The sequence below is a fragment of the Lepisma saccharinum genome, chromosome 11, assembly GCF_977018435.1.
Source record: "Lepisma saccharinum chromosome 11, izLepSacc3.1, whole genome shotgun sequence".
Classification (NCBI taxonomy): domain Eukaryota; kingdom Metazoa; phylum Arthropoda; class Insecta; order Zygentoma; family Lepismatidae; genus Lepisma; species Lepisma saccharinum.
The window spans coordinates 79,448,337-79,465,745 of NC_139239.1; the positions used below are offsets into that span (position 1 = coordinate 79,448,337).

The following is a 17,409-nucleotide window of genomic DNA, read 5'->3' on the forward strand; positions in this document are numbered from 1 at the left end:
TCATTTTCTTATTTCTGCCATTCTTAAGATACATATTTTTAACTTTGTAATTATCAAACTGGCTGCTATCCTTTTCCTGATTGTCATCTCTCCCTGTCTGAAACAACACAGCTACAAACTCTGGCATATCGTATTGTAGGTATTGAAACTGATTAGTAATATCGAATTCAAAAAACTTATTCTCTACTGATTTCTGTATGCATTCATAAGTATAAAACTGTATCGGAATTTGAGGATTTTTCAAAATGTTGGCTTTGTATTTGAGAGCATAATTTGACTCATATTGAACTGTAGGCATTCGTAACTCCATAGACTGGATCACACATTTCGCAGCTTCGGGTAAACTAGCCTCATTAGCTGTTCCATCTGCATTTAAAGTTTTGTATGATGGCATTATAATCATTGGGTGCTCTGCGAAATATGACACTCAAACCACCTTTCCACATAATTTATTTATAATCAGAGATAAAGCCAAATAGCAATCTCATGGGGAACAGTACTGTGTGACTTTTTGCTTGAATTTTTGTTCCAGCTTCGAACCCACCAACTTTATAATGTACACTCTCTGATTTGGATAGTTTCAATGTCCCCACCGTAGTGGATGTAAATCAATCCTGTCAATCACTGTACCATGCTTCCTAATTTCAATTTGTGAGGATAAGAATGGAACAAAATTATCTATAAGTTTTACATTAGCAGTAGCTGGATATTCTTCACCATTACTTTGTTTTACAATACCAAGTTTTATATAAAAATCTGATCTATGGGGATGAATAAACCCATCCCCCACCGTGATGTCATACTGTATCTCTTTGTTGGGCTGATTCAAATTTACAAATGTCCTCCTGTTTGGAGGGAAGGACTGTAATTCATAACTCTCGATATTTTCCATCTTGGTATTTATTTATATATTTTAAATTATTTTTAAATTATTTTTAGCTTTCAACAATTACCCGTTCCAAAAAGGCATATCAAGAAACACAATGCAGCAAAATTTACAGACAAAACCGAGCAGCGCCAACGGAAAAAGAACCCATTGTTGATAATAAATAAATGAATGCAAGCTTCAACTTGCTTTGAATTTTACAAGGAACAAAATATGCATGCAAAAAGATTAGAACTCCTAAAGAATTTATACGAGGGCTGTCAAAAATAAAAATTAAAGTCACGAAAATTTATCAAAATTTCTTGATCGTAACACGGTGGAGGCACATACTGGTTGGGATCGCACTTTAAACTGAAGCTCCAGTCCCGATTAGCCTATCTGTCCATAATAAAGGACTTGAAACAATAAAACATCAAAGTGGGTTAGAATTAAGAGAGAAACACGACGGCGTGTTAAGAGTTATCGCCTCTTGAATCGTTTTCACGAAATACGTTGCTTTCTAAAATGTCACTGACATCTGATTGTTTGCTTAGCATTTTGAAACGGTTAAGGCAACAGAACATTCGAATTGAGACTTAAAAGGGCAATCATCAATACACCATTCATCGCAATTGTCACGATTAACCAGATGTAGAAACTCATCCTCGGGAATATGATTAAAGTTACAATAAAACTGAAGTCACCATCGTGTTTTTCGTGAAGTTTAAACCAATTATGATATGTCAAATGACCATTTTCCCATTTAAAAAATTAAGTTGACTCCAAGATGGCTCTTTGTAACGTGACATAGATGGCTTTTCCCTCACCCACATACAGTTTCAGGGCATTGGATAAGTCTCAGCTATTTTTTTTAAGTGGTTACACAATTTGGTCCACACTGTATAGCTAACATATTACTCATTGAAGTAGGCTTCAGGGAATTGTTTTCTCTCTTTGCTGATGGTGACGAAGCGGTGTCCCGACAAAACGTACCACTTGGGTTTTCGCGACGAAACGTAGCCTACCACTCAGATAAACAGCTGCCTGTGAAGGATCCACTAATACTTTCAAAATATTTACTCCGCGACAAAACGTACCACTTCAAGGAAAGCGCTTGGACTTGCCCTTGGCATGTCAGACATGCGGTTAGGTTAGGTTAGGTTCCTGTTAGCTGACAAGGGAGAAAAAAACAGAATTATCATTTTCTGCGGTGAGAAGCAAAGAGAGTTTAGACAATATTCTTGCTGCTGACATAACTAAAAAGAAAATCGAAAAAATAAGACGAAAAGATAAAACAAAATAAAAAATGTGGACGACAGCTTAACCCCAGCTGATTTTAAACACGCCAAAATAGCTATATATACATTATATAGTAATTTTGCTAGTCCAAAGTCTGGATAAAGTGTGATGGAAATCATCAAAACTAGAGAAAATCGTAAAATCGTAATTTCGGTAAATGATTTTTGATGCCGTCCCATCAAGTGGTACGTTTTGTGGCATCGCAAATATTTTAAGACCCTTCGCAGGTAGCCGCCCAGGTGGTAGGTAGGTTTTGTCGTGTATTCTGACAAAGCATACTATGAAAAAGCACTTCCCTGACTATGAACTAATAATGGACTTCGTTCTGAAAGTGACGTCATACCAGTGTTCGAATTAACGGGGGGGGGGGTCCCGGCGATTCCCCCCACAAAAACTGTTATCACCGACAGAAAAGAAAATAATACTTGCCAGGGATATTTTTATTCCCGCCAAAGAAAATGGAATTGAAAGCATATACGTAGTGTACCATTTCTTAACTAAGGAACAAACAACACGAAAAAATCATTCGGGAAAACAGTTAATTAACCTGTACCTACCTGTACCTGTAACTTAATCCACTGTACCCTGCTTTGGGTTTGAAGTTTTCTGACCATTGACAACTAAAGTACAAAACCTACCGCCAAGGCAAGATGAATTGATTTCGTCAGCCTTATTCGTTGGAGGTTCTTAGATTTCATTTCTCGCCGCACGCCGTCATTGAGTTGAACCCGCAATAGATATTTCGTCACGTTTTCTCGGTGTTACTAGTTCAATGGCTATTTTTTTGTATGGGTTTGGGTTTTCTTAGAATAATAATATACTGTTTCTAAATTACGTCTAATTGTTATCATAAGAATTAAAATCCTAGGTACGTACTTAGAACTGGCGTACAAGACGCACGTGGGCAAAGCGCACAAGGGAAGTTAGGTGGGCTAAGCGCACAAAGGGAATTCGGTGGGTCAGGTCGTGGGTTACAAGTAACCCGTATATTACTATAATGACTAAGCCTAATCAACAAATACAGTCAGAAAATATACAAATATTTACAAAATGACATCCCTATCTACAGAAATTATTTTTACTTTTCTGTAGAATAGTACAACCAACTTGTACAAGCGGCCTGGTGACCTTGTCAATAGGCATGCTATAGACTGAAAATTATGGCACCATATTTAAAAATGTATATACAATATGGCGTTTTTCGTGTCGTGTCGCACAATGTGTCATAAGTAATTACAAAATGACATCATTTACAGAGATAACCATTATTCTAGCTTTGTAATATACGCCAGTGTACGTAAGCATTTAAGCAAATATCCTTCCAAGTACATATTCAGAACCCTCCGTATTCGTTGGTCAACCTAACCTAATAATATTCACAGACTCAGGTCCAGTCCGGGTTAGCCTCACCGTGCATGAAGAGAACTTAAGTCACCAAATCCATTAATCAATCAATAACAATATTGTTTCTATACTATAATTATAATAATAATACTACGAGCACTCCCATGACTGACAACTCCTACAACCCTCCACTCTACTATCTTAGTCATACGACCGGTTCCGCGATCTGGAAGTTAGCTGCAGTCAAGGCCACGAAGTAAGGTGCGCTTCAACCACTGTGCGCTTCGACCACGGCACCAGTATTTTGGGCAGAATTCCCAGATGTTTCTGTTCCACACACAAACAGTGTTCGAAACCTTGTGAACAAATGTAGGGAAAGAGCGTCTGTTCTTGATAAGAAGCGAAGGGTGAAACGGTGTGTGCTTACTGAGGAGAAACTAGACGACGTTGAAGCATGATCGGATTGGAACATACTCCTGAAAAGTCCCTCCGACGCCATTCACAAGAAACGTATTTTCATGACGTGTGCTTGGCGTGCTACCAAGCTTTTATACCTGAAGTCATACATTAGAAGAATTGAAAGATTTATTGATTGTTTTTTTAAGTCCACTTTATGCACAGTAAGGCTAATTGAGACTGGACCTACAGTTTAAAGTGGGATCCGAACCATATGTGTCTCCACCGGGTATCGAACCCGGGACCCCTTGATTACAAGTCGACGGGGAGGCCAGAAAGAATTGAAAGAAAATATCAGGAGAGAAATGGAAGCAATTTTGGAAGAGGAATTGATACGTGTTAGTACAAATTTCCTAAAAAGATCCATATGCAGGAGAACATTTCCAACACCTCTTGTAACAAGGTACGCGCTCAACTTCATTGTAACTCTCAATGTAACTGTACGAGTTTGTTCCATTACATAGCTAGCGGTTCGAGTTCCGTGGATGTTGCATCCAGTTTGCCGGCAGACGCGCTATCCGCCGGCCGCTCCACGGACGACTCGACCGTGAAAAGCACTACAACCACATGGCTGTTACTTGTCAGTATTTACTGGGTAATAAGGGTACTAGCATATCTTTATTTTCTACAATAGATCTCTTTTATTCAAAACTTAGATTCACAAAATAGTTGAGTTAAATACACATAATCTATAGACGCGTCTCTAGAATTAAGCTTACGTTTAGAGGGGTCCGAAGAGTCTCAGAAATAATGATAATAATAATTAGGCTGAGCCGATACCGATGTCAATGTATCGGTATCGGCTGATACCAGTATTATCTGCATCGTAAAGTAATGGTTGGAATGTATTTACAGATACCGGCTGATACTTTCCCGGCTCTTTGATCTTTCACGAACTCCGCAAAAATGCTACACTCTCGCAGAGTCTAATTATCCCGAAAATGAAGCAAAATTAGAAGTTTTTATTTATTTTACATCAGTTTTGTATTATTATCTAACTTACGTGGCAAGGAAGAATCGATTTCATCTGCTTCATTATTATCTGAGAAAAGAGTTGGTTGTAAGAACGGCCCACAAAATAAAATCGCCTCCTAAAATTATATTTTATGAAATTCGTCCCTGACGAAGTTTCCAAGATTATACTTTTGCTAAAGAAAATTAGGAACATGTGTTTTCCTAATCTACATGCAACTGAAAGAAAAGAAGTGAACTTGATGTGCGTCCGGAGTTTGGCAAAGGGGCAGATGCTCCCACTTGTAAATTATATATTTTATGTCTACAATTTTATTTTCGTTAAAGTTTAATTTGCGTCCATTATTGCACAAATAAAACTGCTACAAATCGGAACGCATAACTCCAAACTGAAGAAGTGTTTGGGGGGAATGTCTTGCCTCTCCCACCATCTCTTTCGGATAAAATCCTGCGTTCGACGTGGTGAACTTTGCTTCATGATTGGTAAAATCATGTACATTATTCTACTTGTATATATTACTTCTTGTTGTTTGATCACTGTAGTTAGTCAACCAAGAGTAAGTGGCTTGAGTGACTTGATCAAAATTTTTATTTGAAAATGAAATTCTTACAAAAATATTTTGACCCAAAAGGGATGAGGAGGCACTTGAGTGGAGAAGGCTACATAATTTAGAACTGCATAATATGTATCAATGTCCAGATATTATTAGAATAATTAAATTGTGCGCAGGCCATGTGGCACGAATGGGAGAGAAAAGAAGAGTTTATAGAATTCTTATTGGGAAACCTGATGGTAAGAGACCTGCGGGAAGGCCAAGATGAAGATGGAGGGATAACGTTGAAATGCACCTAAAGGAAATCGGTAAGAATGGAACAGAGTGGATAGCTCTTGCTCAGGATAGGGACAGATGGAAGGCTTGTGTTGCTGCAGCCATAAATCTTCTGGTTTAAGAAGGCTAGAGAGTTAATTAGATGCATGAAAATTTCAGAAAAAAGCAATGACACAGGCTCTGAAAAAATTCAAAATACTCAGCAACGAGGCAAATAGAGTAACGTATGTGACACAGCGGAAACTATACGCTACGATACTGGAGAGGGAAAGGGGGAAGTGGGAGGAGGGAAGGGTTAAGGCGATAGAGGAGGCCGTGCAACAGCGAGACGCAGCACAGCTATGGAGAATAATCCGAAACTTAAGAGGGAAGGAGATCACGGAGGTTGAGATTACCCCCGAAACGTGGGAACGACACTTTAAGGGAATAATGGGAGCAAGGGAGGGAGAAATAAATACACCTGGGAACGATGGAAATTACTTGGGCACCTTCGTACCAATTCTAGATGAGGAGGTAACAGACAATGAATACTCTCTAGCAATCAACTCGCTAAAAAACGGGAAGGCGGCAGGCAGGGATGGTTTAACCGCTGAGATTATAAAGAGCACAAATAAAAACTCACTGATGGCGAAAATGGGCTGGGAAATTATGAATGGGCTCTACCGGAAGGGGCTGTTTCCGGAAAAATCGTCGGATACCATCATTTGCCCCATCTACAAGGGTAAAGGGGGAAAAAGCAATCCTAACAATTACAGGGGGGTCTCATTACTGTCCGTACTGAGCAAAGTGTACTGCCAGATATTATATAGACGATTACAAAAATGGTGCGAAATTTTTGATGTTCTTTCCCCTCTGCATGCTGGATTTCGGAAAAAATTTCAGACAATACACAATGTACTTTTATTGCAGACATTGATACAAGAAAAACTAGGGGTCAAAAGGGGGAAACTATATTGCTGCTACGTGGATTTTGAAAAAGGCTCTTGACACGGTAAACAGGCAAATGTTGTGGGCAAAATTGTGGGACGTTGGAGTATCCGCCAGAATGATCAGATCTCTCCAAGCGGCATATGATAAAGTTAAGTTTTGCGTAAAGTGCGGGAATGAGGGCGTTACAGGTGCAAATGAATCAATACTGGGGGTGAAGCAGGGGTGCGTTCTCTCCCCTCTGCTGTTTATCCTCTTCATCAACGATATCGTGGAGGAAATAACGCAGAGTGACACGGATCCACCAACGATATCCGACGTAAAGGTACCGCTTTTGTTATACGCAGACGACCTGGTACTGATTTCGAACACAACAGCAGGTCTAGACACGTTACACGGATATTGCGGGAAATGAGCCATGCGAGTAAACATGAAGAAGACCAAAATAATGGTATTTAAGAATGGGTACGTATTTGGTAAGGATGAACAATGGAAATACGGAGAGACAAGTGTCGATAGGGTGAAACAATACGATTATTTATGCATGGTGATGACAATGACGGGCAGGTGGGCAAGGCACGTACACAGGAATATATATAAAGCAATTTTTGCGTTAGAAAAAACAAGAAAAATAAAATACAAAGTACCAAATATTCCAATCAAAATTCTGGAGGGGTCTACGAGGCCACAGTTAAGGCAACACTATTCTATGGCATCGAACTATGGGTCTGGGAGGGAGGGGAAACCGTAAACGTCGTACAGTCTAGATTCCTAAAACAAGGGCTAGGAGTAGGGAGGGGTACGGCAACATGTGGGGCACTTAGGGAAATGGGAAAATTAAGAGAGGAAGTGGATGCCAAAATGAGGAGCATTAAATACTGGGCAAAACTGATCACCATGGAGGGGAAATCTGAAGAAACTCTGTGTACAATCACATATAAGGGGGGGGGGGTGTAATGGGAGGCAATGGGTAGCAAAAATAAAGACGGAATTATACAGTATAGGGCTGGGATGGGTGTGGGAAGAGGGAATAGAGGGGAGAATTGATACGCAGATGCTAGGGGCCATACGTGCCAGGCTGGAAGATATTACCAAACAGAAAATTTTGGCAGAATGCGACGCAAAAATATCGTTAACATCGGCGAAAATAGTGGATACGGATCGAGAATGGGGAAGGAGGAACTACGTAGATTTGTGTGGGGCAAAGAAAGGTCAGGGTTGGCCTGGTTCAGACTGGGGGGATGGGCACAAGTTAAACTTAAACGGGAGGACGGGAGCGTAGAATGCCCGTTATGCGGCGAAGACGAGACGAAATTTCACATTCTCCTCCAGTGCAAAAATACAGGGGAGGCAAGACAAAAATATATCATGGAAATGAATGAAGATAACATTGAGAATATAATGACAACCGTTATTAGGAGGGAGAGACCGAGAGGGGGGGGAGGCTCAAATAAGGAATCTGGGAACTTTCCTACATTACGCCTGGGTAAAGAGAGCAAACAAGCTCAGTGGGGATAGCGAACATGTGTGAAAGGGGGGATGGGTACTAAATAAATACATTAATAAATAAATTTGAGAAAATTTAGGAATCACTCAGGTAACAGTGCAAGTATAGGGAAAGATTTCAAATGAAATAGTGTTTGTGAACTCCCAAGCAGTGTGAAGGTGGAAGCAGACTAAAAGGAGGAAGGGTGTAGGGAAAGTGCACGAAAATTTTTCACTTGTATGGTATGTATAGCTGTAAAGGCTCATACTGGGAATAAATTCTATTCTATTCTATTCTATTCTATTCTATTCTATTCTAGTTAGTTGGTAAACGTATTCAGTGTACAAATTAAGTAACCCCATATTTTGGTAATATTTTTGTATTTCCTGTATCATTATTCTGATTTTAGTCGTTATTAAACTATGCACGTCATTTCTTATGCATGCACCTTTTCTCAAACTTGTCCTCGATGGAGTTAGGCGAGTTGCGCTCTGAACACTTCATATTTACGATGCAAGGAAGACTTACCTTGTGCCAGGAAAGCCTTGACGAGACAACGGAGAGCTGGATTCCATGCGTATGCTCTTATACATTCAACGACACTTCTCTAAAGATGTAATATTCTATCTGTGCCTCAACTACTTGCGATAACTCGCCCTACCCTTACGAAGTTAATCATTGCATTGATTCCCCTCCTGGTTGTTGGGAGAAGCGATTTTATGACGAAGGATTTAGGAAGTTTTTCCTTGTATAGGTGACGCGGTGATTCCTCCCCTCTCCCGTTTCCGCATCTATTCTTTCTCCCCCCAACCATGTAAGTTATGATCACGTGATCTGGAAATCCTCAAGGTCGCAGACACAAACGGACATTGGCTTCGAACGTTCGATCCAACTGTACAGGCAAAGTTATTCGTAGATGGCAGCATATAATTGTCCCACTGCCTGCATAATTGCGTGCAGATCTCATTCGGTTCGGCAGAAAAGCTATAATTCTTCTCTCTGACTGGTTGACTTCATGCAATGCAAGTGACGTTATGCCAAACCTCAAAGAACTAAACCAGCAGACGAGAACAGCTGTACGAGAGAATGCAATTATTTTAAAACAATCTTTTAAGATTTATTGCAAGAAAAATACCAATTGTCATGGTTTATATGGGGGAAAATGTAGTTTTGTGCTACAAGAAGAAAATAAATTATTATAAGTGTGTTGTGTTGTAGGAGAGCAAATCGCAGTGAGAAAATATACTTTTTATGACTTAATAATCACCAAAATATGCAAAATAAAAAATTCTCTTATGACTTAAATTTTAAAAAAATATGCACTATAATTTGATTGATCGATTGATTGATTTGTTGTTTTAAGTCCACTTTATGCACAGTAAGGCTAATCGGGACTGGACCTACAGTTTAAAGTGGGATCCGAACCACTATGAGCCTCCACCGGGGATCGAATCCGGGACCCCTTGATTACAAGGCGACGACACTATAATTAATTTGAAATATGACCTCACAACTGACCTGTTTCAAACATCAAAATTTAACATATTCTCTGATATTCTCACATACTATTTTTTTTAGTTTCTGTTATAAGCCCTGAGTTGCAATGTACAATGACTACTTTCTGTAAATTTTCAAATAAAAATATTTGCATATTGTCAGCCAGCAAAGCCTTGTACTGAGAAAAGCTTTTTTCCACTTCGGCTGACACAAGAGGAGCATATTGAAATTCAAATTCAAATTTTCTTTTTTAAAGGGCGAGGTTCTGCCTGTGTCCGTTCGCCCACGTAACCCAGTTTATACATTCAGTGTATGGGCCAGCTAAGAATTTGGTATAATATTGGGGTACTAATTTTCATTTATACTACAGTTATAAGGGTGTGTAAGGATACAAAAAAAACAAAAAAAAAACAAACATGATTGCCATTTCAAACTGATAGCTAATAGATGAAACGTTCATGCCTGTATTATTATACTATTAAACGTATTATTATATGTATAAATAATGACTTAATAATAATCAGCGGTGAACGATGAGACTCGGTGAAGTACACAGACTCCTCTCAGGTACAGGGATAGTGTTAAGCAAAGACAATATTCCCAGCACAGAGAAATAAAACCACATTGCTGCAGTAGATAAACTAAAAAGTTTTATTCTTTATTTATGGCAATTATAATGCGAATATACTTGAGATGAAGGCGAGGATTTCGCTTTGTCGATGAATTGACTCAACTAAAACGCATGAACTCAATGCGTGGCTATCGGCATGCCTATGATCACATAGACCTAGCTTGTGCCCGGAACTACCATACCAAGAGATATGCAATAATAACCGAGCCAATATTTGCTTTTTAGCCTTCTAGTCCAAATTAATCATTAGGCTAGCTTTATTTCTTAACGAATAATGGTTGCAGTATTGTGCATAGTATCAATGCATGTCCATCGGCATTCCTATGATCGCATAGGCCTAGCTTGCGCCCCGAACTACCATACCAAGATGTATGCACAACACCGAGGAGTTTTTTTTTTTAAGTTTCAAAGTTTCGTCGATCCGTGGCGAAAGCGTGATATCACAGATTAATAAGATCGCTTACTTCCTATATCTCCTTTGTAATCTGTGCGTATACCAAACCGGACATGTGGAGCCACCCTACGGCTGTTTCGAAACGTAAAGCGTTGTCATAGCAACCTCTCCGCCAATCATATCTTACTCTTTTCAGTGACAGTTGAATGCGTCTCAGCGCAATGATCCGCTCACCCCACCCTTCCATTCCTGCTTTCATTTTCTGCTAATAATTCGGGACATATCTCGTAAAGTCGAATTAATTATTTTATTTAAGTGCATAAAAATGTTCTACAAGGATAATTACCATTGTTCAGTTAATGCATATTATGTATGAATGATTTCTACATCTAAGGTAAGAGATATACAGAATAAGTAGCCCAGAAGCACAACATACAAAAATAATTTCAAGTTCCTGAAATTCCAACACGTAAATCATTCCGTTGTGCATGAAAAATGGTCCGTGTATTATCTGTGGTAATAAGTATTTTTATTTCGTATTCTCCCTATTATGCATTGCTTTTCTGACATTTTGGGCAAATCGCGATTTTATCTTGTGTAAACTCTACGGCGATTACTTTGTTCGTAGATCAATGCATTTTACCCCTCCCTCGTCGTTGTTTATTTAGCGTCGCATTTTTTCAATTTTAGGCTAATCGCGACGATGCTACGAAAAATTGATGACACAAAGAAAGCTCTAACAGGGATTCGAACCCAGGACCCCTGCATTAACCGAACAATGGTATTTATCCTTGTAGAACATTTTTATGAACTTAAATAAAATAAATACTACGACCTTACGAGATATGTCCGAATTATTAGCAGAAAATAAAAGCAGGTATGGAAGGGTGGGGTGAGCGGATCATTGCGCTACAAAAAGTATTCTAAAGGGTGTTCGAGCCATGTTGCAACATTTCCCAAATTGTCTCTTTCTCTTCATAACAATTGCTGCACAGTTTAACGTGGGTGGCAATCTTCAGGATACAGCACACTTAATACCAGCAACTGTTTCTGGTGCGTTCACTGTAATTTTCTCCCTTGTGTAGGCCTACCAGATTCAATCGCAAGATGTAGACACTTCTGATTTACCAACGTAGAAAATTCCATTCATCTGTCTATGGCCTCATAAAACGAAAGACAAATGCATCCACTTTCTCTGCAATTGATACCAGTGGAGTACCCTGAGGAGGGGGGGGGGATTTGATGCTGAAAATACCAGGGAAACAAAAGACAGGATTCGAAGGTTTTGTCTCAGGAAATAAGAATAAATCATAAAACGTATATTAAAAACTACTGATGGAACATTAACGCTATTCATCTAACGAAACCATTACAAATCGGCTGGCGGCTTGTAGGTATGAAATATACTGGAATAAAAGATATATACATATAGTCAGTCAGTACTTGTTTTCCAAACTTAACCACCATCCTAAGAAAATTTGGGACCTACAAGTGAGTAGCGTAACCCAGTCTGGGAAATCTCCTATAACATCTGAGGGTTCGATGTTCTGACCCCACGTCACCCCATTACTGGTTGAAGATCTCCACACCTCTAGATAGGGTTGTGGGAGGCAGACTGGCAGTCAGTTGATAGGCCAAGGACCTTCCAGGGCTGTACAGCAGTGGATCTCAACCTTTTTCAGTCGGGGACCCACCTTGAAGGATATAACACTTCATGGGACCCATAAAATGGGAACAAGCGGAATTACTTTGTAGGGGTGTGCACCTAGTCTATAATCATATATTTGCTCTTTTACAACAACACGACCTGAATTTAAATTGTTAAAACAATATATCTAAGTAATTTAAGGTAATAGGTTTTTAAGACCCAGTTAACAAAGTTTCGACCCCAACTTCCCGACCCACTAAATGTCCCCTCAGGACCCAGGAGTTGGTCGCACCCTATAGGTTGAGAAACTATTCTGTAGAACCATGGGTTATGTTATGCTGTAGATGAAAGTAAATATTTTACACTACAGTTAATTTCTATCACAACTTACATTCAGTGTTCTGTAGATGAAATAGTATTTTGGACAATACGACATAGAAACTAGTTCAGTGTCATCTGCCATGAGAGAATAGAATAAAATAATAGTTATGAGTGACACAGCTCATTGGGGAAGTTATCAAACAGAATAATTTCTGGAATAAAATTGTAACTGTTTTAATTCTATCAGTCTATTTCTCTGTAAAAACTACTATGATGATCATAATGAATAGTTATGGGAAAATAGTGTAAGAAAAGGTTACACCTTACACAAGTTAACCTAGAATGCCTATATAGCAACCACCTCATCTCGAAGCTGTACCTATATGGAGACGCATAGTGGTTCGGATCCCACTTTAAACTGTAGGTCCAGTCCCGATTGGCCTTACTGTGAATAAAGTTGACTTAAAACACCAAATCAATCAATCAATCGAAGTTGTATAAAATTTCACTTTTCTGGTTTGCATGAGAGTAATTTCAACCCATTTCTAAAAACGTGTGAATGTTTGTAAGATATATTATCAACTAATCACTGCATGCTTATTCATTTTAATATTTGTCAAACATCCCTAATTTTTAATCTAGAATGGGAGTAGGAATATGTCATACAAGCGAGTTTTGTTCGAAGTTACTTACTGGAACCACTCTACATATTGACTACAATTTCATCATATGGTATTACATATTTCATAGTTACACAAAAATCTGGACTCGAAATATGAATGTCTTAGAATAAAAAACAAAGCAGTCATTGAGTATGTAGGATCAAGCTAGATAAGCACACTCCCAGCCCCCCCACTCCTAAACACACACACAATGGAATTAAAAATACACCACTGAAAGATCTTATCCTACACAGATATGTATTTTATATATTCATATACTTAATACAGTACTGAAGATGATACAATCTATGCATTCAGAATAAATATTGCACATGAATTTTTTAAAGCTAATTAAAAAACAAAAGAAATGTGCAAATTTCCAGCTGATGACAAAGAAACCAACAGTATTTTTTGCAATTTAGAGAGATTTCACACCAAAGTGACATGTGACATATGCCACTTGGAAATGAACCAATGAACAGCAACATTTCACTCATAGTGGATGCCATATTGACAAAATCCCTGCTACTTCTAAATAATGTCACACATGTTTCTAGTCAGTCTAAAAGAAAGTGAACAAAAAGAGTTAATAAATAATCATTCTTTCAAGCTTCACACTATCAGGTCGATCATTGCTGCATGTTTCTCATATCATCCCTTCCATCAAGAAACTTTAACTTGGCCTCGTATTGAACAAAGGTGTCTCACTCATGATGATTTGCTGCAAGGGCTAGACCATCCAATGTGTCATGTCTAAATGTTAAGTGATTGGCTTATTCCTACCTAATGTGTAGATTATACTTTCCTCAAACTTTTGATCTTACCAATTATTGACCAGGTTGGGAGATAATGAAAGCACTTTAAGAAATGTCATTACCTTTTTGAGAAGAGCTGGGCTCTTATACTGTCTCTGAGGAAGTTCGTAGTTTTGTGTATGTCCTTTGCAAGTCTTTATAACATTTCACTTTCAACCTTTCTCAAGGGGCTCTTCACACCCAGTTTTTAACTCAGGTATGGGTTCGATACCCGGTGGAGACCCATAGTGTTTCGGATCCCACTTTAAACGGTAGTTTCAACCAAATTAGCCTTTCTGTGCATAAAGTAGACCTAAAAGAACAGTTCAAACTCAAGTAAGGATATTACATAAGAGGATTCTTCCTCACATACATTGAATGGCCCAATATGGTCATTATGCCTACAAATCCCAAAATTTATTTCAAGCATCTTACTTCCAATTACACATATAAATTATATTGTTAGCATTAAACATATGGAATAAAAAGTGAAAGACTATAAGAAATCCTTAAAACCCTACATCAAATAATTTCCACTGTATTGAATACTATCATAATATTGTTAATGAAATTCCATTAGACAAACCATTGTGTCATACTGATAGTTTTTTTGGTCGGACACTCACTATGGTGACATGTTATACTTCACCAAGAATGAATTTACATGTTGAAATACTCCAGAAGAAGAGAACAGTTTCAGAGTAAGTACATTACTCTTAATGATTTAATACTCATACTGTGGAAATGTAAAACATTATATTCTATTGCTAATAACAAATGTAAGGGAAAATAAACACATTGTTATTCAGGTATATATATTTATTGAATCACTAGTAATTCATATATTTTGCATAAGGTATGATGATAATCTCTTTGAGGTCCTACAGACTTTCACTGGAATAAAAGTTACTGAAATTATTAAAGCATCATTAACACACTCAACAAACATTTCCATAGTAGGTTCACATATGTACAGTCTCAAACAGAAAAATGTGTGCATTTTATTTCCTTTAATCAAACTTTTCAAATATTTTACAGGACTGTTTAGCTGAAAATCATATCTTTTTCATCCATCCTGCTTGGAATATTTAGTGAAACATTAAATACATTTGTTTCTAACATCCTCAAGCAATGTATCGTGTTGTTAGGTGTTATGTACTTTAAGCAAAATTTATCTCTAAAGCATATATTTTTTTAATGCAGAAAAGGGAAAATACAATTTCTTATGCATGAGCCACATAACTGATGACAATGTTATTCCATAAGAAATGCAATATACTTACTTGGTTCTAATCTGGGTATGCATCATGCACTAACTTATTTCTATTAAAATTCATAAACATTTTCTCTGAAAAATTGTCTCCGCAAACTCTGTAACTTTTGTATGTTTTGTGCCTCAAGTCCTTTCGCCATATTTTCTCCAACTATATCTCAGCTCTACGAGAAAAATAAAAGACGAAAAATTATTTTAGAAACATATAACTATGCAAGACAAAGCATTCTGCATTTTATGTCACTCAAGAAAGATAAATTCCAAGATGCAAGAGTTGTTAGTGAGCTGAGGTCAAAGCGTGTCAACACAAAGAAAAGTTACTGAAAATGAATATGCATTAGATCACTATCTGTATCTGTTGAATAAAGTAGTGTCAAATGTATAAGGGTCCATTCTATGATAGCTCCTTCAACAATTGCGCAAAATCTTATGAGCTTGTCACCATTCAATTGATTTATTTTTACTCAATTTTCACATTATTTCTCATCGTAACTACTTCTTATGGCACCATACAGTGTGTGGTAATGCAAATAAAAAATATTATAGATATTGCACTAAACTTCCTAACATATGAAGCAAAGTTTTACCACATTATCTTTTAGAAAGAGTCCCTGAAGCTTACTGCCTAACCTACAACTGGCTAACAATGCAATTTTTGTCATTAAATGGATCATGGAATCTATTCCCGGGAGTGCTTTCAAGAAAAATGTTATGACACAACATATTTCTGAAGAAGATACCAGGACAGGAAATATGTCAACAAATCAAAATCACCCATACCATCTAGTGGATCAAAGCCCATGACCAACAACAAGAGCTATTACAGAAATAATATTAACTACAGGTATAATTAGATGATTCCATCAACAAAATATATTATTATTAATAATAGGAGTAACATCCATAATTCTGTAGGGTTGGATTAAAGCACATAGATTAAAATGCGATTTGAAACACAAAATCTTCCTCCCGTGGCACTAGTGAGAAAGGATTTTTCTTTACAGTAACACATGTGTAAATGTTCGTAAAATATTTTGCATATATTGCACATGTAGATTAGTTACACTCATTTCGTTTCGAAAACTAGTGATTACTTATGATTTGGTTCAATGTATGCTTTCGTAGTTAGGTTAGGCAGACCAGGTTTGGTTCTCTTAGCATTATAAATAAATTACCTAAATTCATTTTACTAAGGTTCCGATTTACTTCTACATTAATTCCCACTAGTCTACGATACTTACAGTCCCTTGTCAATGGAAAATACATTGTCCTTGGGAAGCGTGCAAGCTTGCGTAAGGTAATTTTTAAGTTGTTCTTTCAACATAAATATTTTTTTTAAAAAAAATCCAAAGAGTGCTAATTACTTTAAGAAAGGTTCAAATTTCGTGTGACAATGATTGCTAAAATTCTACGATAATTAGTCTTCCTGCTAAGAGAATTTTTAAAAAAATCATAGAACGATAGGAACCGTTACCTTAGGTTTCATTGCTTTAATATTTACACGCTTTTCTTCATCTCCTGTACGTGTTGACAAAGTTTTAAATGCTAGAAGAAATAAACTTCATGCAGAAGCGAATAGGAGCGCGATAACTTGCAACTTTCTGCATTATAACATGCACAAATGAGCTTTTCCGAACTTCAAACAAACTTTAGTGTACGTCCATGACAGATCATATGGAACGATGTCACGTCATGTAGAAGTAGTGACTTTAAAAATACGATTTTCTTATACATGTTTAAGAAGGGAAAGGCATTTAATAAAATACAAAATCACGTACAAGTGATCATCATTGATTAATACATACATAAACTAAATTTGTAATGAGAAAATTAGGATTTAGCATCGATGGTGGTGCCGACTGGTAGCTGGTTAATGCATGCACGAACAAATGAATTCCGAAATTAACCTTATTCGGATTTTTGCACCAGTGCGGGAGGCCTGGTGATATTTCTTACGCCATATCCTCCCTTTTATACTATTTCTAGAACACAGATTCAAGTACAGATGAA

General features: G+C 37.6%; 1 protein-coding gene across 1 annotated transcript in view; it reads right to left on the reverse strand.

Annotated features, from left to right (window-relative positions):
- LOC145995328 (uncharacterized) overlaps positions 1-8,946 on the reverse strand; it is a 42,303-nt gene extending 33,357 nt beyond the window's left edge. The window contains exon 1 of the mRNA XM_083131936.1: positions 8,708-8,946. The gene's annotated coding sequence lies outside the window, so the exon portion shown is untranslated. The remainder of the gene's footprint in view (positions 1-8,707) is intronic.
- Between the last annotated feature and the right edge of the window lie 8,463 nt (positions 8,947-17,409).